General features: G+C 39.5%; 1 long non-coding RNA gene across 2 annotated transcripts in view; it reads right to left on the bottom strand.

Moving 5' to 3' along the window:
* LOC131401486 (uncharacterized) overlaps positions 1-20,238 on the bottom strand; it is an 84,009-nt gene extending 63,771 nt beyond the window's left edge. For both annotated transcript variants that reach the window (XR_009217692.1, XR_009217691.1), the window contains exons 1-3: positions 20,120-20,238; positions 16,083-16,216; positions 7,094-7,158 (exon numbers count right to left, since the gene is read on the bottom strand). This is a non-coding gene — a long non-coding RNA (uncharacterized LOC131401486). The remainder of the gene's footprint in view (positions 1-7,093; positions 7,159-16,082; positions 16,217-20,119) is intronic.
* Between the last annotated feature and the right edge of the window lie 4,344 nt (positions 20,239-24,582).

Raw genomic sequence — 24,582 nt, 5'->3', positions numbered from 1 at the left:
TAGAAGCTGGCACATATACTAAGCAGTGACAGTTAACATGAGCACTGTTATTAGGGAAAGTGTTTATGCCAGTTCTTTCCTACCTCACTGAATGTTTACTCCCCAAATCTCAATAAAACAAAACTAAAGAGAACCACCACCTGTTTCCGGGATTCGAGTTGGAAGGACTATTACCAATGAGCAACATCAACAGAAACCTTAAGATCCTCTTTGAACACATCACTTGTCCAAGCCATATTATAAGGAAAATCAGAGTCTTTTGTATAGGAGAAAAATCTCTGTGAGAAATATGCAGAGGAATCATTTCATTTCTTTGCATCTGCCCTCCTGGTGGGAGGTATCAGGCCTTGGGTAGCCCAAGAAGCTATAGGAAGCATATTACAGAGAGTTTAATTTATTCAAAGAAAATCAGAATCAACTAATCAGAAGGAAGGGAAAAATGCATTAATTAAACAGCTTTACTCATGCAGAAAAGCTGCCAGCATGAGCATTTCAAATTACCTGGGCACACCTAATGCATTTGCATTTGCTCGGTAGAAATGCTCTCTGCCCTACAAAACCACGAACATTTCATAATTCCATTTGAGCGAATAACAAAAGGGAATTGACAGCTAAGAACCACCTTCCACACTTGGGGGCTATAGCCTTTTCCTAGGAATTTTTAGCTCATGCAGAAATTCTCTTCTTGACTAGATGTGGAGAGAGGAAGTTTAAAATGTTCTGTAAAGTAAAAGGCTAAAAAAGAATCCCCCTCCTCTCCACTCCCCCAACAAAGGAGGTGGGGCCTTTACTGGCAGGAGGCTAACAGCATTCCTTTGTTAGATATTAACATAAAATAAGGCAGTAGAAATGGATGTCCATCAACAGAATTAGAAGGAACTAAGTAAGTTTTAAGAACAAAAGGTTTACTTCTTTAAATTACAGGAGTTGAGAAACAGCTGCAAATGCAATTTCTTTCCCAGAGTAAAAAACCTCAAAACGATTCAATTTAATTATGTTGCAATGTAATTTTATTATTTCAGACCAAATGTGTATATTCATTCTAGCTAAAATAACCCTATAGGCAATACTTAAACTTATATACTTATATGCTTTATCTTAACTTTTTTCAACTCAGCTTATCCATCAAATAGCACCATGTTTTATTTTGGTATTTACTCCTGAGAAAGCTCTCCAATGTGACTTTCGAGCACATGATATTAACCAATGAAATCTACCTTTAAAATCTTTTAAAGATGCCTTATGCTTTCTATTGCTTTACTTTTTTACATCACATTTTTCCATTCCATTTTGCACAAGAAAATATGCTACAATTACTAGCAGGGTTTATAACTCTGGATGTTGACAGTTGAGAATAATAGAAATGATCATTAGAAAACTTCTCAGAAGTTTCCTTTCTACTTCAGAGAGGAAAACGTTAATTTGAAATCCAAAAGAAATATAATAAAACATAAGAAATACCCAACTTTGGTCTATTTAATAGATAATACATGAGATTTACCCAATTTGGTCTAATTTAATGCATAATGCAAGTGGCTTTATACTCAAAGAGAGAAAACTTGTATTTGTTGTCAAAACAAGAGGCATATGAAGTAGGAAAGAAATTAGATATAGCGATATAGATATAGATATATTTCCTTAAACTGTGTGATTTGTCACATAGTGCTTACTAAAATATTCTGTAGTTTTCCCTAAAATGCCTTATCTGTGCAAATTTGGGATCAAGCTTCTAACCAGATTGATTGTCTCGGATCTGCCTGTGAAAATGCAGGTTAAAATGATCAAGGCTGAACTGTCAATACATATGCCGGACATTTCCTCTGTCAAAAGGACTAAAAGAGGAGAAGTTAGGCAGAAAGTAGGTATATACTGCATTGCAGAGGCCTGAGAAAAGCCTCCCTTCTAGAATGTGAATGTTTGTGGAAACTCAACTGTTTTATTTTCACACAGTCTGATCACATTTTATGAAGCTCTTTCATGCATCTTCACTCCTCTAACTAAAATAAACTGCTTTTGTGGAATATCTTTCCATGAATTCCTTTGAATGCAGTCATCATTTGTGGTAGATAACAGACAATAATTTCAAATACTAAGGGGCTTAAAGCGAGTGGCTGCTGAAATCGCAAACACCTTGGCAGGATACTGCTGACTGTCTAGCTTAGGTTTAAAAGCATTTAGGATCTTCACCTGGAAAATAACCTTTAGCAATTAAATATATCAGGGTATAAATGCACTGGTGAGACAGGTGTGTGAAATAGAAGTGAAAGTTTGAATATTTAGTTTTAAATATCCTGATAAAAGAAACTACAAAGACGTGTCATTGATCTAATCAATACTTGTTTGCACATTCCTTAGAGCTATGCTTGAAGCATAATAGGATTTCTAGGGGCCAAAACAACAAAAGGTGTAAACTGCCTTTTCAATTGCAAACTTTGTTCATTTATTCCTTCGGTAAAAGAATGCAAATCTTAAGTCATTTTTTCTTAACTGACATTAAATCTTTCTCACTAAACTTTTTTCAGAGACAAGGATAAAGTTCAGAGTAAAGTCAAGCTTCTCCCCCTGAAAAAAAGGCAGTTTAAAGAAATTGCACTAAATCATTCCTGCCAATTAGGACCTGCTATTTAAATTGATTCTAGTGTTTGAGGTATTTTAACACACCTACAGATATATATAATTCAGGAAGATAGATAGGGGTATTTAAGAATCTCAACACTTTTTTCTGTAAATGTTTGTAACGCAAACATAATTCAAATGAGAGCAACATCTTTCATGAGTGTGCACAAGCCAAAATACCCATATACTGGGATTTAATTTTCTAGTAAATATTTACCTAAAAATATGATGAGAGAATTAAGATATTTCACTCACTGTTATAATTATTTCTAAAGAACAAAGTAAGTGTTCAATAGTAGGTACTCAATAAAATTGGAATAAATGGCCAAATGGTCAACATGAAGAAAGGAAGAGAGGGGATTCAGCAGACAAGAGATACGAAGGAAAGGCAAAAGTGGAAAAGAGGTAGAGAAAAGGAGAACATGATATTTGTAACCACAAATTTGGCAACTTATCTCAACTGTTTCAAAAGATGATTTCAAGTTAAAAAAAAATGTGATTTTATTAGTGTTGAATTCAATCTCTAATCTATATACACATGTCATTTTAAAATGTACTACAGATATCCAAAAAGTTGATGTTAGTAATAAAGTTAACTAATTTTTACTCACATAGACTGTACCAAATTGTACAAGCTATTAATGTGGATTCTTCCCTCTTACCTGCACTCCAGGGTTTTATCTGTAACTACATCTAAGCCCCAAGTTGCGCTACCTTAGTTAATTCAGAAGTTAATTTATCTGTCCCAGATTAGAGACTAAGGAGACATGAAAACGTCAAGGAGGAAAAGTTCTTCTATATCCTCTTAAGATGACTCCTTGGAGGCCTATGAATTAAACTAACAAAAGACAGATTAACAAGAGAAAAAGCATACAATTTTTGTTAATATTTTACATGCATAGGAGTTCACAAAAAAGAAGAGAAACTCGAAGAAGCGGCTAGACTCTAGAGATTATACACCATTTTAACAAAAGAAAGGGGGTTTGGGCTTCAAGGAACAATAAATTGTGGGGAAGTGCCTAGGAAATATATAGAGGAACTAATGGAAGAGAAGGGTAACTTTAGTAAGGTTTGTTTATGCAGCCTCATCTCAGCGCCGACTTTCCGTCTCTGATGATGAGTCACTCTCCTCTTACTGATGCAGGAGAGGGGGACACCTTCACAAAGGGCAATTTATGCTCTGCTTTTAGGCAGATAAAGGGAGGGCAGAGAACTCTTCCTGCATTTGTTTATTCTCAGTTGCCTTCAGTTCAAAATAATCCTTATACCAAAGTAGCATATTATGGAGTGGCGTATCCTGATCTCCTTCAACAACCAAATGCAATGTGGGTTCTGAAATTGGATTCTGGACCAGAAAAAGGACATTGGTGAGACAACTAAAAAAATTTCAATGTCTATATCTGCACTGTGCAATACAGTCACGACTAGCCATATGTGGCTACTAAGCATTTGAAATGTGCATAATGCAAATTGAGATATGCTCTAAGTACAAAATACACACTGGATTTTGAAGATATAGCATAAAAAATGTAAAGTATATTATTAACATTAACTTCACCTGTTCCTTGTTACTGTTGAAAATATGGCTGCTAGAATATTTAAAGTTACATTTGTGGCTTGCCTTATATTCCTATTGGACAGAGCTCGTCTGGAAATTCAAGCTAAGGTATTTGTATGTCACCCTGGGCAGCCATTGGGGGTCCTTGAGCAGGAATCTGAGATTGGTGTTTTGGGAGAATAGTCTGGCTATGGCCTGGAGGACGGCCTGGAGGAAAAGCCATACTAACTGGCAGCACATTGTGGGAGTCCAGGAGAGAGGTGATGCAGTTCTGGACTAAGGTCATAGCTGTGGGGATGAGAAGGATATAATTCAAGAGACCCCCAGCTCCTCCTAGACCCCCGTTCCCTTTAAGAAAAGGGAAGAATGACCTCAAAGGTGATCCAGAGATCATCAGGGCTGCCACTCTCACCACAGGTCAGGGAAGAGGGCTAGTTTCTCCTAGGTTTTAAAGGGTGGGGCTGCCTCTCCAGATTGGCAGGCCTGAATGACCTTGCCCAGTGCCTCAGGGGCAACGCCTTGCAGAGAGCCTCAGTGTGGGCAGTCCCCCTCTGAGTCATGGGGGTGACGTTGCTGCTCCAGTGGTCTTGGAGGGCAGAGCATTGGACCAAAGAGGATAATTCTTGAGCCTTAAGATCTCCTAGAATTTGACTTGTGAGGTTTTGGACTTGCTTGGAACCTGTCACCCCTTTCTTCCTTCCAATTTCTCCCTTTTGGAATGGAAATGTCTAGCCCATGCCTGTCCTGCCACTGTATTTTGGAAGCACATAACTTATTGGTTTCACAGGTTCATAGCTGGAGAAGAATTTTGTCTCAGGATGAATCTTACCTTGAGTCTCCTTCATATCTGATTTAGATGATATTTGGATGAGAATTTGGACTTTAGACTTTAAAGTTGATGCTGGAATGAGTTAAGATTTTGGGGACTGTTGGGATAGAATGAATGTGTTTTACATGTGAGAAGAAATAAATTTGCAGGGGCCAGGAGTGGAATGTTAGGGGCTAAATGTTTGTGTCTCCATGAAATTCATATGCTGAAGCCCTAACCCTCCAATGTGATGGCATTTGGAGGTGGGGCCTTTGAGAGGTAATTAGATTTAGATTAGGTCATGAAAGTGGGACCTTCATGATGGGATTAGTGCCCTTATAAGAAAAGACGGAGAGAGAGAGAGAGAGAGAGAGAGAGAGAGAGAGAGAGAGAGAGAGAGAGAGAGAGCTCTCCAGGAGCACACACCAAATAAAAGCACACAGTGAGAAGGCAGCTGTCTGCAAACCAGGAAGAGAGCCCTCACCAGACACTGAGTCTGCCAGCATGTGATCTTGGACTTCTCAGCCTCCAGAACTGTGAGAAATAAATTTATGTTGTTTAAGCCACCCAGTCAATGGCATTTTATTATAGCAGCCAGAGCAGAGTAAGACACCAGCTAAATTATGAACTCCTTGAAGATAGATACAATATGTTATACCTTTTTCTATACTCACATAAATCCTAGAAAAATGCTGGGCATAAAGTAAATGTTCCCCCAAAACTTCTTAGTTGATAGAATGATTATAACACACATTGTCTTCTGTAAATTAGGTTTATGGCCTAAATCGCTCTGTTTGTAACCACTGCTCCAAAATCTAAAATACTCTCGTGGTTGATATCATGAATAGGCACAATATTTTAATTGTTCTCACAAATGTTTGCTTAATATAAAAGAACTAAATAGAAGCTTACACATGATTGGACACTTGTCATCAGGTTCTGGTCCTTTCTCCACTACTTACTAGCTTTGCGATTTGGGGCAAGTCAGGTAAACTCTTAGATTTGGTTTTCTCATCTGTAAAATCAGACTTATAATGCCTTACCTATCTCACATGGTCGTTACGGAGATCAAATGTGGTAATATAGCACGTACATAAAAGCATTAGACTTTTGCAATCAGAGAGACCTAGGTTTGAATCCAGGCTCTGCCAATTACTAGGTATGTGACCTTTATCAAATTACTTAACTTATTTGTATCTCAATTTACTCATTTGCAAATATAGGCACAATAATATCTAAATCTCAATGTTACAGCAACTTGAGGCATGAGGTATAGTGACTTGAGGTATATAGACTTGAGGTATGTCTATATGGGTACATCTATATAGATATGACTTCAGGAGCTTAGCACAATGCCAGAGATATTGCTGTCACTCAGTAAGTGATGGGTGTTATGAATATGATCAGAGTGCCATGAACATGTGATTATTATTCATTATTAATATTCATTATTAATATTCACAAAATTATTTGATATGGAAGCAAATGACTAACTATTGTGGGCACACTGCATCATTGACTCATTCACTGAATTCAAAAGAAAGTCTTCCATGTTAAAGTTTGCAAGCATTTATAGGATTGGAATAGTGATCAAAAATGAACTCCATCTTTACACATAAAACCCTTAATTATTATTTTTAAAGATCATTTTACTTGGAACTCTGAGAATCAAAATAGCTCTTCTAGATTGTTTATATGTCTTTTTAGCTTTGAAGAAAGTGTTTAAATTGATTCCAAGAAAGAATATGATTTAAAGTGAGAAATTAAACTCTGTATTTATAGTCTGGGAAGGATCTTCTATATGATCCTAACTTCTCAAGGCATATAAGTGTGGAATGTATTAGTTGGAAGGGCTATTAGGGATCATCTGCCAAACTCCTCATTTTACAGATGGGGAAATTTTGGCCCAGAAAGGAGAAATAGCGCAAGGTTACTTAGCTCGTGAAAAGCACCAGGACTAGAACGTTCATCTCCTGATTGTTAAGACTGTCTTCTTTCTATTGCATTATCTCTCAGTGCAAAAGACATCATTCTTTCTTCAGGAGTGTATATGACATAAGTGAAGAGACTTAGAAAGAATTTTTAAATGTGTAACTTGATCTTGAACATACCCAGAAAATCCCGATTCTTTAGCCAGATCTCATATGTTCACGAGCAGTCAGTCATTGGACGAAACCTATAAGAAGGAAATAAAACTGGTATCAAGGCAACTAAATGACCCCTCCCACATCTCTCTCATCTGAATTATGTAACATGGTGTGCAGGTCTTGTAAGAAACTTATCCCAAATCATTTATATTAGCTGTCAAATCCATGTGATAGTGATGAATCAAGTGTCTTAGAGGATTGTGCATAAACTCCTAGCATGGAGGCAGCCTCCAGTTTTCCCATCATTAAATGAGTAATAATATCAGTCACCTACATACATTTATATTATCAAGTCCACCCAATTAGCATTTTTTCACTCCATGAGAGCAAGTTTTCGTCCATTTTGTTTACTGCTGCACTGCCTGGAACAATGCCTGGACTTTATGAAAAGAAGAGCAAGTGGGATTTTCTGAGTCTCAGTTTTTATATTTGTATCTTCTTCTTATCATGACTTAACTCAATAATTTTAAAAATGAGGCTATAATGTAATTTTTTTTTTGTGAGGAAGATCAGCCCTGAGCTAACATCCGACGCCAATCCTCCTCTTTTTTTTTTTTTTTTTTGCTGAAGAAGACTGGCCCTGAACTAACATCTGTGCCCATCTTCCTCTACCTTATGTGGGATGCCGCCACAGCATGGCTCAACAAGCAGTGTGTCGGTGTGCGCCCGGGATCTGAACCGGCGAACCCCGGGCCGCCGCAGCGGAGTGCACACATTTAACCGCTTGTGCCACTGGGCCGGCCCCTATAATGTAATTTTTGCATAAAAGTTAGTGAAGTATCCAAGATGGCACTATGTACTAGAGATTTTCTCATTTTCTCATGAACTTCTTGACTCCTCTTTGCAGTTATGGAGATTTTTTTTGGAACTTTCTTAAGACTTAGTACTTTTATGACCCTTTAACAGAAACTCCAATCAATGAGGAAGTAGGTCTAGAAGCTAACTGTCCATAAACTCACACCTTTCTCTATAAACATTTTATCTGTCTCCTTAAACAGTGAAACTAGTAATTAGAAAAAAATGTCTAATCGTCTTATATAGCACCTTATTATATCAAGCAATGAATTCTAAATGAAGTCAAATGAATTCTAAACATGAAGCAATAGAATGTCTAGTAAAACCATGAGACATCCACAGAATGCAAATATTATTTATAAATAAGGGTTTTAGTTCTTTTTCTTTTTTCTGGCACCTGATATTAGTAATGTGACCAATCTCATATACCCCCATCATATTTGAACTAGAAGCATAGGATAGAATAAAGGGAAGATTACTGAAAAAGGCGGTGCAGTACTTAGGATGGGGACTGAAAGATAGCGGTGGGAGGGCGGTGGAGAGACGGGAGGAGCAGCTTTGCAACTGGTTCATAAATAATAGACTGCATCCCATCCAGCAACATATAAGAATAAAAGAAAAGTAAGACATTTGGTTATTGTTCAGAAATGGGAGGAAATTTTAAAATATTTCCAATGAGCAATATCGCACTCACATTAGTACTCTGGGGACTGCTAGGGCTTCTCTTTTGTCTCTTCTGTTGCCTTGAATGGTGATCAGCAATGCATGATCAGCCAAGTGGCATCAGCTCTAATGCTATCATCATATGCCAGCCAGAGAGTGTGTGAAAAGGGAAATGGGATTTGCCACTGCAAATGCCATCTCGATTAATAAATATCTGAGACACGCCAGGACAAAACAAAATCTCTCTTCTTCTTTCTGCATGCACCTTGCCTTTTGGGTTGTATTACTTGTATAATAAACCTTCTTTTAGAGCCTGTTGTGTTTCAGGCAGCTGGCAAGCAGAAGAAACCTCCCCAAAAAGGGTCATGTTAATCACTGTTTCAAACAGCGATCTAAAAATGCATTCTAACATGCCTTTGCAAAGGTATAATTCAAACGATGACCTCATGTGTTCCAAAGGGGAATCAGGTGGTGTCCCGTTTCCACAGCAATCAATTTCACAACATTTTGCAAAACTGCTCTGTGTGATGTCTTCCTTCAAGAGTAGCAATATCACAGTCATAACTTTCTAAATTTGGGTCTGCAGTAATGACAGACTTTGAATGAATGTTTTCCTACGCTATGGGAAAAAGCAGAAGTTCAACAAATTAGACTTTTCCCAGCTTTAAGCTCTAAGCTATACTAAGGTGACTCGTCTTCCTTTTGATTTATGTGAAATACCCAGCCTTTGACCACAATGGAAGGTCAGAATTCACTCTGCTTTCTACATTTGGCTGTTTGAAAATTTTTACAATGATCACTTTTATAATCAGCAAAAGTTAGAGAATGTATATTCGGAGAATATATATCTATGTGTACACATTACTCTTTGATATTATAGAATGCTGTCTGAAAGAGGCCAAAATGATAGTGAAGAGACATGAGTTCAAATCCAGAGTCTGCCAATAACTAGCGTTGTGACCTTTGACTTGTTTATTAGGCTCTCCAAACCCAAATTTCCTGATCTGCTAATAAAAAGGTCTCTAAGGACTTCTCCAGCTTTAAAAAAAAAAGGTAAATAACTTCTGGACAAAAAACAGGGAATTTGTGCCCTAGATGCTGAGTTTCCAGATGCACTCTAACCTGAAATTTGAATATATTTGATATTGTGTGTTTGTTTATTATTTAGGAATAAAAAAATTAAGTTTTATATTCAGTTATTTCAAATGTATCACAATTCAGCTTCATGATCAACTAATTCTGAATTCAAGGAGAATTTTTTCTACTCTTTTTACTTCGTTCTGTCTAAAATGGTAAAATTAAAATGAGTATCATTGAAATCCATGATTTCTGCTCAGAAATTATCATCATACAAAATTTTTTTCCTCATCAGAATATTTTCCAATACTTTTTCATTAGAAATTGTATGTGTAAAAAAAAGTTTAAACTATGAGGCAAAGTATTATGATTCTTAAACATTTTACTTTATAGTCAAACTCCATTCTGTTAAATCTGTCCTCTTGTGTTCTGTGTGTTCAAGATGGCTGTTCGCCTTTAGTTCTCTGTCCAGTGTCTGGTAATATAGCTGGAAGACCTAACCGGGTATTGATTAAAGCCAATAAGTTCCAAGAAAACAAAGCAAAGGTAACCTCCCACACATTATCTCTTAACCTAAACAGCGAAAATACGTCTGTATCACATACTAGGCAAAATGTGGCTGGTCTCTATGATTTTTATTCTTGCATATATAAATAGCAGCAGTTACTAAAGCCAAAGAAAAAATAGACAAATAGGACATCATCAAAATTATAAGCATTTGTGCTTTGAAAGACACTATTAAAAAAGTAAAAAGATGGCTCCAGAGTGGGAGAAAAATATTTGCAAATCATACATCTGATAAGAGACTTGCATCCAGAATATATAAAGAACTCTTACAACTCAATAATAAAAAGACAACCTGATTTTTAAAATGGGAAAATGAACTAAATAGACATTTCTCCAAAAAATATGCACAAATGACCAATAAGCACATGAATATATGTTCAACAAAATTAGTCATTAAGGAAATGCAAATCAAAACCAAGGAGCTATCACTTCACATCCTTCAGGATGGCTTGAATCAAAAAGTCAGATAACATACAGAGTAGTAGGCTCATCGGTTGTAACAAATGTACCACTCTATGGAGGATGTTGATAACGAGGGAAGCTATGCGTGTGTGGGTCAGGGCATATGAGGGAAATCTGTGTACCTTCTCCTCAATTTTGCTGTGAATCTAAAACTGCTCTAAAAAATAAAGTCTTCATAAAGAAACAAACGAACAAACAAAAAAGTCTGATAACAAAAATTGTTGGTGAAGATGGGGAGAAATTGGAGCCATACACCACTGGTGGGAATATAAAATCATGCAGCCAGTTTAGAAAAGTCTGGCAGTTCCTCAAAAAGTTAAACATAAAGTCACCATATGACCCAGCAATCCTATTCCTAGGTATATACCCAAGAGAAATGAAAACATATGCCCTCACAAGAAACTAGTACACTAATGTTCATAGCAGCATTATTCATAATAGCCGAAAAATGGAAACAATCCAAATGTCCACCAACTGATGAACAGATAAACAAAAAATATGGTCTATCCATACAATGGAATATTATTCAGCCATAGAAGGAATGAAGTACTGATACATGCTACAATATGAATGAACCTTGAAACATTATGCTAGGTGAAAGAAGCCAGCCAAGAAAGACTACATATTGTATGAACCCATTTAAATGAAATGCCCAGAATAGGCAAATCTATAGAGATAGAAAGTAGATTAATGGTTGTCTAGGGCTGGCCATGGGATGGGTAGAGAGGAAGGAGGAGTGATTGCTAAGGGTTATGGGGTTCTTTTGGAGTTGATGAAAATGTTCTAAAATTAGATAGTGGTGAGGATAGCACAATTCTATAAACATACTAAAAACTGTGTACTTTAAATGGGTAGATTTTATGGTACGTGGATTACATTTCAATGAAGCTGTTACCAAAAAAAGTCTCCTGCAATAGCTTGACTAAATGTGGTATTAATGGTGATGGAGATAAGGGGATGAATTTGAGAGATATTTCACAGATAAAATCAACAGGACACACTGATGGATTTGATGTGGAGGTTGAGAGAAAGGGAAATGTTAAGGATGCCTCAGGTCTTTTGCTAGCACTGTGGATTAGATGGTTTTGGCACTCACTGTGATACCGAACACTGGAGGAGGAGAAGTATGGGTGGAGCAATCATGAGTTCACTCTCAGGCAAGCTGAACTTGAGATGCTCTTGAGATAACCAAGTGGAGATGTTGAGTTGCACATAGGGGTCTAGAGCTCAGAGAAGAAACCTGAGTTTGGGATATAAATCTCGCAATCCGCAGCATAAAGCTGGTAATTTAAGTCATGGAAATAGATTAAATCAAAGAATATGGTGTGAGATTGTAAGAGTATCTAGAACAGTGCCCTGATGAACTTCAATGCTGAATAGCCAAGCAGAGGAGGATAAACCTGCAAAGGAGACAAAAGAAAAAGTGGCCAAATAAAACCAGGAGACTGTAGTTTTATAGAAGGCAATGATATAACGTACTTCAAGAAGGAAGGAATGATTGTCAGTATCAAATGTTGCTGAGAGGTTGAATACAATGAGGACTGAAAAGTATCTATTAGGTTTAATGACCTGATGGTCATAGGTGACCTTAGTGAGAGCTGTTTTAGCAGAGTGGTGTGGGTGTAAGCTTCAAGGATCATAGAGTCAAAAGACACACTATTGGGTTAGGGCTGGTGGCTGGGGGAAGGAATCAGCCATAAACATCCAGGAAGAACATGTCATTGTGGAAAATGTCAATGAGTTATTGACAGATGATTGTAGAATTTCATATGCAGGGTCTTAGTATCAAAGCATCATATTAGTATGCTTTCATTGGTTAGAAACACTGTACAATGAAACAGCCCATAGACTACCTTGGGAGGCGTTTATAGACCACTCATATGCTTCAAGAATACTCTGAGAAACATTAATCTATGTATCAAAATAACTTCTTGAAAAACAAAAGAAATTTAGTTATTGAAGCCCAAGGAGAAAAATTATTTCTTTTTTTCAGCTCTCAGAGTCTTCAACTGTAAAATGATAAAGGTGGACTAGGTTATCATTGAGGCCCCTTCCAGCGCTCTCATTTTATCAGCTTTACCTATATTTATTCAACTCACAAATAAGCACCTCTATAACCCCAGTGTTTTCATAGAACACCTTCTACTTCCTGCCCTAACAAAGACCTGGCTCTCTACAAAGACAATGCACCTCACTATGTAACTCTCACCAACTAAAGCTGCTTGATCTCTAAACGTCCAAATTCTGGAATGGACAGAGTAGAGTAGAGAACCAGTACCCTCCTGCCTCCCTGTTGCCTTATCAGATCATTGCTCCAGATCATGAAAAGCCCCTCTGCCTATAATATTCACATCATCTGGAGATACCATCTTCTACTCCTCCCTGGTATGACTATGTATCCCCCTCCTGGACAGTCCCCCTCGTTTACTGAGGATTCTGGCATCTGGCTCACTGGCATCCTCTCTACCCCAATTTCTGACACCACTGGCCAGTTGGAAAAGCCATCCCACAACCTAGACTCACATTCATTGGCTTACTCAGCTCTCATGGTCACATCCTGAATATTGCCATCTTCTAGAATGACTTCACCATGAAATCATAAATTTGTATATCCCGTTTTCTGACCAAGACCACTCATCTTCTAGACTAGGCCTTCTCCCTGGTCAAGCTCCAACTCTGCCCTTCCACACTTCCCTGTTCGTGACTCTACCTTATTACTTGCCAGATCCTACTGAAGCTCTTTGTTAACATATCTGTCTCCCATGAATACTTTGAAGGCAGAAACTGTTTCACTCACTCTGCAAACATAGTGTCTGGAACATGATAGACACTCAAATCTGAATGTTTCTGAGTGACTTTTATATTCAAAGCACTGTGCTTGGTATTTGAGGACCACCCAAAGCTGAGTGAAAATATGTTCCACTTCCAAGATATCTAGAGATTAGTAAAGACTTAAGACAAATACATTAAAAACTAAATTTCAAGGTGGAAAGTGAGAGGATCCTCAAGAAATATAAAAGCAAAATGCTATGGGATGGCTAAAGTAATGGAGGTGGGGATAGAGGAACAGAAGACAGATGTGGTTTCTGCGAGGAGATCAGAGAAAGCTTCAGAGAGGATGTGACACTTGAGCTAACCTGGAAGAATGGGTGAAGATTTGGATATATGACAATAGAGGCAGAAGGAATTCTAGCAAGAGGGACCAGCATGAGCAAAGACAGCAAGTTAGGAAAGCAATAGGGTATATCTGAGGAGCAACTGATTTAGCGGGTGCAAAGGGTCCATAAAGGAGAAAGTGAAAGCAACTAAGTTGACCTAATTTTGGAGCAGCTTAACTGTCAATTTTGACATTATTTTGGCAGAGGTTAGACACAGGTACTGTTCCTTGATGTCTGACTTATCAATTAACCCTTAAGCCACATGCCTTTCTTCAAAAGAATATTTCAATGATTAAAAAAAAACTTTTTACAAAGGCTTTTCATCCAAGATGATAGTTATTTATTATTCCTACCTAAGCTTACCTTTTTTTTTTTTTTTTATCAACACAGTCATTGTTTCCTATGACAAAGTGATAAACAGGTTTGTTTGTTTTTTAAAGGAAGGTAAGGCCAAACAACAAAGATGGGAATCATTTTCAATTCTTTAAATTCTTTAGATGATATTTTATTTCCATGAACATATTTTCCTGTTATTGTAAATTTATACTAAGTAAATAATGATGGCATTAACTGGCATTCTTGATGTGCTTTTGATCATCTTTCTCAAAAAGCGACTGCCAGGAGAACTTTCTAACAAACATCACTTAACTACTGAGTGGCTGTGAGTGTTAAAGGCAATTAGGTAATTAAGAAGCACAATGAAAATTACCCACTTTCTCTGTTAAAGAATTTAAAATATACGCACATACATACACACATACAACAGAGTCCTTGAGATGTATTCCTCTACAGTATCTCATTTTAGAAACTGTTCAGGTCTTCATCTTCAGAGTTGGTGGCTCTAGCCTTATTAAAAGCCCTCCTCAGGCCAGGGATTCACTTCAGAATTCTGGCCCTGCCACTTACTAGCTGTGTGACCTTGGGTAAGTTACTTAACCACTCTGGGCCTCAGTTTTCACATCAGTAAAAACTAGATAAGAGCACCTACTTCATAGGGTTGTTGTGAGAATTAAATGAGACAATGCATGCAAAGTGCTTAGCACAAAGTCTGGCAAATAAATCAGGCTCAGTAATAGGTAACCGCATTATTATTGCAGACAAAAATAGACTTTTTGGTAAACAAATCTATTCTACAGTGTGGATTGTACCTACATGTAAAACACCTCTATATATATGTGAAACTGAACTGCTCTTAGTATTAGGCTCCTGCACATTTTCTCTCCCTTTCTATCACTACATAATTAAACCATTGCCAGATTTGGGACAATCTCAGTTCTAGGATGGTTTGAGACCATCCTAGTTTTAAACAATCCTACATGTTTTTAAACCCAGCCTGCATGGATCACATATTCTTCTGTTAATGGTACATCAAGCTCGAACTTTTCCAATGCATTCTTATGCTTTTAATCTCATGAAACAGGCACCTTCTTTCCCCTCATTTCAATTCAGTGTCAAAATGACATTTACCCATCTCTGATCTGATTCACATGCTAGACTGGCCAGTCCACACCCAAGTATCCAGGCAAAGCCACTGAGCTCTTTGCAACCATTGGCATGCATCGCAATTCCCAGCGAGAATATACAGTTCTCCCTCACTGCCTGAATAGGGAGCTATGTTAAGGCACTGATGAGACGGGCAAAGTATAAATTATCACTCTCTCCCTTACCTCCCTTGCTTTTAAGAATGTACTACATATTTTCACAAACTAAATGTATTACTGAGTGAAGTAGAGGGGGCGGGTGGTGGACAGAACTCATATTTCCCTGCCTACATCATTCATAAGACTTAGAAAGCTTATGACAGTTCCCCTCCACCCACTGTAAACATACACACAAGCCCCACTGAACCAATCTATGTCCTCTAAAAAATTATGTAGAAATTTGGAATAGCCTTGTCTGGCTGGACTGAGAGTAATCACATAATATCTTGGGCTTTAGAAATTGAGTTCAAGTCATTTCAGCATTTATTGAGCATCTACTCTATAAAGCTATTCCATGCTTTAAACTGAGGGGAGTATAAAGCTATGTACGATATGATCTCTACCTTCGAGAAATATGACAAACAGACTTTTGTCCTGAGCAAGAATGCACTGTTTTTGCCTCGATTACCTGACATCTGTTTGAGCCCTAATATCCTCCACATCAGGGGAAACATGGAAAGGCGGCAGACGTGCCTTAACGAATCCAATCATATTGCAGTATAAGCTGGGACTGTCAATGAGGAAACTTACCTTTAGAGGCAACATTCAGCACTAAGAAGTGGGGCTCTGGGATCAGGCAGAACTGAGTTCAAATCCCAGCTATACCACTTACTAGCTGTGTAGCCTTAAGCAAATGGCTCAATCTCTCTGATCCTGTTTTTATTCTGTAAAATAGTAATATTAATAATATGATTAGCTGTTCCACAAGATTGTTGTGAGGCTTAAATGAGGTAATTCAGATAAAGCATAATAATTAGTGCTTAAAAGTATTAACTATTAATATTATTATTATTATCAACGCTTGAGGCCTTTCTGGAGAAGACGATGTACTGCTTAAAAGCTTACTTCAGCAAAAGGGGAGACTAGTTTCTGAGACATCATTATCAGTAGGAAACCAGGAGAGTCTTACCCAGTCAGAGTCTAGAAGTAGCTCTACCTGAAAATTAAGGTTAGGACCAGAAAGCCCAAAGGAGAAGGCACTGCTTTTTTAACCCCTTTAATAGAAGTGCTCCCAAGATTCCGTCCCAGTACAATTCACTCCAGCCATCGCAACCCAAACACACAAGAACTTAATAAAGACTCTCACCAATTTGCCCTAGCATTACCCGTAAAACGTCCAAAATATGGATTATGCTATCAATACATTTTATCTTCTCCATCTACATTTCTAGTGTGGGGTTTCATCACTTCATCAACATTATCAAGACACACCCTCCTTCTGCACACACACACACACAGACACACACACACTGAGGTTCTGTCACTGTGCTGAGTACTTCATACCAGAATGCCTGAGCCCTGGTCCCTGAACCAAGGGGATTCCTGTCCAGTTTGCAAGACGAGATATGCTCAGCAAACAATAGCTCAGAGTAACTTAGTGTACCCTTGAAACCAATCAAGAGTACAGAAGGAGATGTCTGCAGGGCTCCAGAAGAGACAGAGATCGAAATACTCCCTGGCTCAAAGACTGCAACACTTCCCATCTCACTTAGAGTAAAATCCAATGTCTTTATCATGGCTTGCATGGCTTTCTATGATCTGGCTCCTTTCAGCTCTTCAACCTCATCTCCTCCTACTCCCTGTCCCCTGGCTCTACTCCTGCCACTATAGCCTCCTTGCTTTCTCTCCAACAGGCCAGGTGGGATGTACCTAGAAGCCCGTGCAGTGGCCGTGCTTTCTGTCTAGAAATTTCTTTCCCCTGACCTTTGAATGGCTAATTCCTTGTCTCCACTCAGGTCTTAATCCAAGTGCTCAGAGAGGCCTTCCTTGACCCCTTATTTAAAGGACTTGCCCCTTCCCCCATCTCTGTCACTTTCCATCACATCACCCACTTTTATTGTCTTCATAGCTCACTACTCTCCAGCCAAAATGACCTCTTCTCAAGTTTTCCTTCCCGCCTCTGGGTCTTTGCATATGCTATTTACTTTCCCTGGAATGCTCCTCCCCTTCTTTTCATGTGTCTCTTTTTCAACCTTCAGATCTCAGCTGAAATCTCACCTCCTCAGAAAGGACTTCCCTGATCACTCTATACAAAGTAGCCCACACCCCCCACGACCATTAGCCCCCATTAGCATCCTGTTCATTTCCTTGAGGCCACTTACTGCAATCTTCAATATTATATGTATCTATTTTTTGTTCATTTTCTTTCTCCCCTCACTCCAGACGAAAAGCTCCACGAGGGCGGGGATTTTTGTCTGCTTTGTTCACCACTAGGATTGTCAGGAGAGGCCTCACCGAGAAGGTGGAATTTGAGCAAAGACCTAAAGAAGATGCTAGCACTACTGTTACTAATCCATTGAGGTCAAACACTCTGTCTGACTTTCAAAGCCTTTCACAACCTGGACCCACCTAACGTGGCCAATCCTCTTGCTCACTCACCCCCCAGGACACACTCTGCACTCTAATCAGAACTTTCTCACACATTCCCACTTGGAAAGTCTTCCATACTTACTTATCACAATCTTTAAAACACTATGATATGGGTACAATCATTATACCCATTTTACTGATGAGGAAACTGAGGTTCAGAGAGGTTAAATAACTTGTCCAAGGTCACATAGCCAGCAAGTGCTGGAGCAAGATTGGACCCCCATGTCTATCCGGACTCCAGAGCCTGTGTTCTGAAACACTACATGATACCAACAACATAACAGAATAGGCAGCATGGAAGAGATAAAAAAGGAGTAGAGAAGGAGAACATAATAGACTCTCAATTAACTCAAGTCTTTCTCACTCCAAAGCTTATGCTCATAACCTCTATGTAGGGTGCCATATGTCTAAGGTTTGTCTGGGATGATTCTGATTTACTTCTGTTTTCCAAGCATAATTATTTTTTTTTCATTTTTTTTTTCCCCAAAGCCCCAGTAGATAGTTGTATGTCATAGCTGCACATCCTTCTAGTTGCTGTTTGTGGGACGCGGCCTCAGCATGGCCGGAGAAGCGGTGCGTCGGTGCGCGCCCGGGATCCGAACCTGGGCCGCCAGCAGTGGAGCGCGCGCACTTAACTGCTAAGCCACGGGGCCGGCCCTCCAAGCCTAATTATTAATAAATACTTTTACACTTGCAAATTATCGTAATTTTTAAGGAGACTGGGTATTTTACACTTACAACACGTAGTGCCTTCCCAGAACTGAGAGTGCCATTTCTCTCCCTCTCAGGAAATTAAGAAAAATGAAAAAAGAAAAGAAAAAGAAGAAATTATGAGTGTATCCTTTGGTATGACATTTTCATTAAGGGAATCACCTGTGTTTTCCATATGTTACATTAACATGCCTTGAAAACCATATTTGACAATGAGGATATGGGAAGGAATGCATCTGTCTAATACATAGTGTATGGGCAATAAGCATTGGTTGAATACTATTAGAAGATGGTGAAAATAAGTCCAAATTTTGTCTCAATTAAATGGTCTGGTTACCATTATAATCGCTGATACTCACTGAGAGTGTCATATGTGTCAGACACTTTACATGCTTCACTTCATTCAATCTTCACAAGAACTGTCATTATTCCCATTTTAAAGATGAGGGAACTGAGATCCGAGCAGGTCACGAGACTTATCCAAGGCCATAGTTGCTAGGTGGCAAAGTCGGAGTTCAAACTCAGACAGGCCTAATTCCAAAGCCAAAGTGTTTAACCAGAATGCTCTCCTACCCCCTCTACACTGCACTGCCTCATAAGTGCATTCAACAGTCAAAATCATTACAGGATATCTAATATTCACCCTATATAAGGAACAGGAAAGGAAATGAGTTCCTGAAAATCCCACCCAAGCACCCCTTCGTTGATACAGTAAAATTTCCATGAACAAAGAAGTTAAATACCAACACCTCTCTCCCAAACCATAGAAATGTAAATAAAAAATAACACAGCCCACAGTGAAATGTTGTATTCAATCCCCTCTCTGCCTGTGTGACCATATCCCCACCCAGGGCCACAAATGGGAGACAGCCCAGTAGAGCCGTCCAGCAAGGTTGTAGTTGGGGAGCGAGTGTTGCGTGATGCGAAGCAAATCCCAACCGTGCCCCATTCTTATAAACAGTCTCTCTATTCAGTTCCATCCGCGGCCTCTGAATACCTGCCATGTGCTCACAACACTGGGCCAACACTGAAGATACAGAGATGAAAAAATGACAGTTCCCATGCTCCAGTCTCCAGTCTCTGTGTTTGGTGGGGCGGGGCAGGGGGAGAAGGAGGGAAGAGGAGCAGTGAAAAAAGACCAGTACAGAAACCTTGTCCCCCCTCTGACCTCCCTTAGCACTTGTGTTGTGCCTCTCCTACGGTGCTTTCACTTATTCTCTATATGGTGTTGTGTAGAGAGGCAGTGTAGTGTAGTAACAATCAGACTTTCTTAAATCCCTGCTCCTCCATTTAAGCAGCTGAGTCACCTTGAACAAGTCATTTAACCTCCTTTGACCTCAGTTTCCTCACCTTGAAAATATCTATCTCACAGAATTGTTGGAAGGGGTCAATTGAAAAGATATGGTTAAAATGCCTAGCACAGGACCTGGCACATGGTAGGTATTCAGTAAAGAGCATCACTTATTATTCTTATGAACATGCCTTACCTCCTGTGCTAGAGGGTGAGCTCCTTGCAGGCATTGTCCAAATGTATTTTGTCTCTGTGTCCTCAGAATATTGAGCACATGGCCTTGCACATAAGATACTCTCAAAAATAGCTGTATAGAGAATCAAGGAATGAACAAATTAATATAGTTCAAGTACAGTGATCTGTGATCAAAAAATTACAAAGTATATTAGGGATTCAAAGAAGGACAGTAACACATTTGTTGAGGGCAGGAGAGAAAAAGAAGAGTAAGGAAAAGCTTTAAGGAAGAGATAGATATTGGTAAGAAGAAATGACATGGGAACACATTCTTGCCTAAGGAGGTCTGGACCCATATCTATCTGGCTTCAACGCCTCACACTTTCCAAGCTTATACCAGACCATAAGCGACATTATGGTCCCTCCCATAGCGTAAGTGGAAAGTTATGGTGTAGTAAAAAGCCAAGAAATCCAAGTCAAAGTCAGCCAAAGAATCGTTGCGTCATCTTAGGCCTGGCACTTCATTTCTCTAAGCTTCAGGTTCCTCACCTATAAAATGGAGACTTAAAAAAAGATATCTATCTCACAGAGCTGTTCAGAGGCATGTGCTCAACAAATGGCAGCTGCAATTTCCTCCCATTGTTGTGAATTAATCTGCCACATACTCTTCAAATTTGGCAAAACAAGCCCAACATATAGGTGTACTGAGCTGGCCAGGCATCCCAGTTGCCTGCAATCCTAGATTTTGCATAAAGCTTTGTGTGTGACTTTTTAGCCACAGTTTCGTTTTTTTTTTTTTTTAAAGATTTTATTTATTTATTTATTTTTCCCCAAAGCCCCAGTAGATAGCTGTATGTCATAGCTGCACAGCCTTCTAGTTGCTGTATGTGGGACGCGGCCTCAGCATGGCCAGAGAAGCAGTGCATCGGTGCACTCCCGGGATCCGAACCCCGGCCGCCAGCAGCTGAGCGCGTACACTTAACCACCAAGCCACGAGGCCGGCCCTAGCCACAGTTTCAATAAGTGCTATAAGGTCTGGGCCATCCCATCTCTTTTTGGCATGATCAGAACTTCATACAGCTTATGACAGTTTTGGTAAAATGGAATTGCTAGATAATTTTATAAGACTTTAGGATCATTAAGAAACTTTGGGAAACATTTCTTCCAAAGGAAAATAAAATGAACTAAAAGCTGGCTAAAATGCTGATTCGGTGTGCTGGTAGCAGCAGTCCTAAAGAAGAAAGTGAGAGTGTTGCCTTCATGAAATAAACAAGGAGTCAGGCCTAGAAGGCGATGACACAGAGGCACCAATGGGGAGTTTTGCCTGAACATTCTTATATCCAACATTTTGGTCTTAAAGGTAAACAAAGCTATAGACTACATCAGACAAAAAGGAGGGAACTTCCAGAACCATGATGGTATATTAAATTCCATCCCAGGCTCAATAAACTATGACTTATAAGGCTTGTAAAATCTTTACAGGGCTCCTGACAGCTCCACATGTGCTGATGGCTAGAAGAATGGAACCTTTTGCAAAACATCTGCTAAATCATGCATCTTGGCTAGAATTTCTCTGTCTGCCCATGATGACAAAATACAGAGAGAGTGGAGTGCATTGAGGTTTGAGGGAGTGGATGTGGGTGTTTTTGCACAATATAGGGGCTGGTTATTTAAAGTGGCATTTCGTCATAGCTTCCATCTGTAAGATGCATTTCTGGCCATATTGGAGAAAAGCTGTTCTCTCCTAATTTTAACCATGCTTGAGCAACATGACTTTGTTCGTCACATATTGAATTACATTGAGGGTCTACAAGAAGACACAAAGCTTCTGGTAACTTCTGACAAACATGAGCTTGAATAGATTACACTCAGCAGGCTAAAAGAGGTTCCTAATAATTTTAACTGGAGTTCATGTACAGATGGGAAAAAATGGACTTTCATGGACAAGCAAGTGGTTTTCCATTGTCCAGGAAAGTTACAAATCAGAGTGATTGGAACTTTTTCATATCATGCTGAGTTTTGCTTCAGAACACAAGTGCCTGTGGAGTGAGAACATGGAGAAACAGGCTGATAAAAGGGGCTTTCCTCTTTTACCTTTTCAATGCTATGTTTTGGATTTTTGAGGTTTTAAATAGTGTATTGCTCAGATGATTGGAACTTGAGTAAGAAAACAAAAGGAATTGGAATGGTTCTCTTCTTCCTCTCCATTCTCCTCTTAACTTTTACTAACTGGTTCTCTTGCTGGCCTCAAAGGACTATACAGTGCGGGAGAAGAGACACACTTAGTTGGGACACCTAGAACTGAAGTCAAGACCCTTTGCCACTCCAATCTCTATCCAGATCCTTGAGGATGAGACCAACCAGGTAACGATGGTGCCACCTTCCCAATGTACGCTGAATTTGTTGAGTTGCTCACTTTCTAAAAATAATGGTATAGGAGGAGATGGTTTTTACTATGTCTGAATACAACTACACAAGACAACTTTCATTGACCCATATCTTAGGGGGGGTACATCTAAGTGGAAAACAACCAAATTCTAACATTCACTGGATATTTATTAAGCATCTTCCATGTGCCAGATACCATGCTCAGTATGAGCATGGAGGTATAACAGGAAAGAGGATAGGTGGGGTGTCTGTCCGCATGGAGTTCAGTAGATGGGATAGGCAAGCAACCAGATAAGTGCAAGGCAGAGGGATAACTGCTGTGGTAGGGAGTCCAAAAGTGAAGCAAATAATGTCTATGTTCATAGGGACGCTCACGGCCTAGTGGGAGAGACACAATAGCAAATAACCAATTACAACACAGAGTGATAGTCTCTGGGAGGAGGGAAGTCAAAGACTGTGGGACAACAGAAGAGAGACTCATTCCTCTGCCTGGGGAAGATGGGAAGGGGCTTCACATAGGAAGTGCCATTAAACCAGGTCCTGAAGGATGAAAGGACCGAGGAATTAGGTGGTCTAGGACTCAAGGACACTAGCGGTCACAATTTTCTACCTTCAACCGTCTATGACCTTTGAGTAAAGACTGATGAAATCCACACACAGTGAGCAGTAAAGAGTTAAACCTCACTTCTGCCAGTCCTTTAAAGGTTCTTGAAATCCCAGGGGAGGAAGAACTCTAATCCTGCCTCATGGCGGTAGTAGGAATGCTTTAAAGGGAGGAAACTAGGAAACTTCAAAGACAGGGTGTGTTTCTGGGTGAGTGAAAAGAGCCCTGGGTTTGAGTCCGGCCTCCACCACTCACCAACTAACTAACTAATTAAATAATTCTTTGATCTTCAAGGAAACTTTTAATTTTCTTTCAGACTCAGTTTCTTTATCTGTGGAATGGTAATAATCAAGTCTGCCTCTCAGTATGGTTAGGAGGATCAAATGCAGTGATAAAGGGAAGAGATTTTGTAAACTATAAAGCCTGATACAAATGTCAGCTATTGTTTCCTGGAAGTGGAGTGATGGCAGGAGGTCGGGGGAGCAATTGGGGTTTATTCCTGGCGTGCTTTGCCAGGAAGCCAGTCCTTTCCCGATGAAACAAGCAGGCTTCCTGAGGGAGATGCACAGCCCTGTCCGTCGTTCACGCAGAGTAAGAGGGGACACAGTGACCTGTCTGGCCAGGCATCCTGGATGGGTGCCTTAGTGGTCTGAGGGGTGCAGTAAGGCCTGCTGTTGCGATCTGGAGGAGAACAGAAAATACAAGGAAATTTATACAGCATGATGAAGACTGAAACCATGGTAAAAGCAACTCAGAAGAAAAGGAGTACTGGGATGAGAGAGCTGCAACAGACCGCAGCTGAGCAGGTAATAAAGAGCACTGTCAAGAGATTGAGAGGGGAGCAAAGTCCTTCCAGAGGTGGAGGCAGCAGAGCAGAATGGTTAAGAGTAGAGGCTTTGGAGCAAGACGCCCTGGACCCCAAATCCCATCATACTATCTTAGATAAAATGGTAAATCGTTTTACTAGTTTACTAGTTTACAATGATTCATTCCCTCCCTGAACATGGCTTCCCTAAAGGCAGAGTGGACTTCTCTGCGCCATTGACTTTGGACTCGGCCATGTAACCTGCTTTGGCAAATGAAATGTAAGTGGACATGACATATGCTACATATGAGCACAAGCAAGCATTAAATGGGCTTGTGTAACCTGGCTCTGCCCCTCTTGCTCCTGCGTGTCCCACATAATGGTTACTCTTTCAGCCGGGATTCCAGAATGAGAAGAACTGTGGAGCCAAGCACAGCCAAGCTGGATAGAGCCCAGCAGTGCTACAGCTGACTTGCAGCCTTCATATAACATGAACAAGAAATAAATAGGTGTTTAAATCAAAGGTCCACAAACTACAGCCCATGGGCCAAATACGGCCCACTACCTGTTTTTGTATAGCCCATTAGCTAAGAATGTTTTTTACATTTTTAAATGGTTACAAAGACACCAAAAGAATAATATTTCACAACATGAAAGTTATATGAAATTCCAATTTCTATGTCTGTCA

Source organism: Diceros bicornis, chromosome X (genome assembly GCF_020826845.1).
Source record: "Diceros bicornis minor isolate mBicDic1 chromosome X, mDicBic1.mat.cur, whole genome shotgun sequence".
Classification (NCBI taxonomy): domain Eukaryota; kingdom Metazoa; phylum Chordata; class Mammalia; order Perissodactyla; family Rhinocerotidae; genus Diceros; species Diceros bicornis.
Note: the sequence above shows the minus strand (reverse complement) of the source record. Positions and strands in the feature narration are given on the sequence as shown.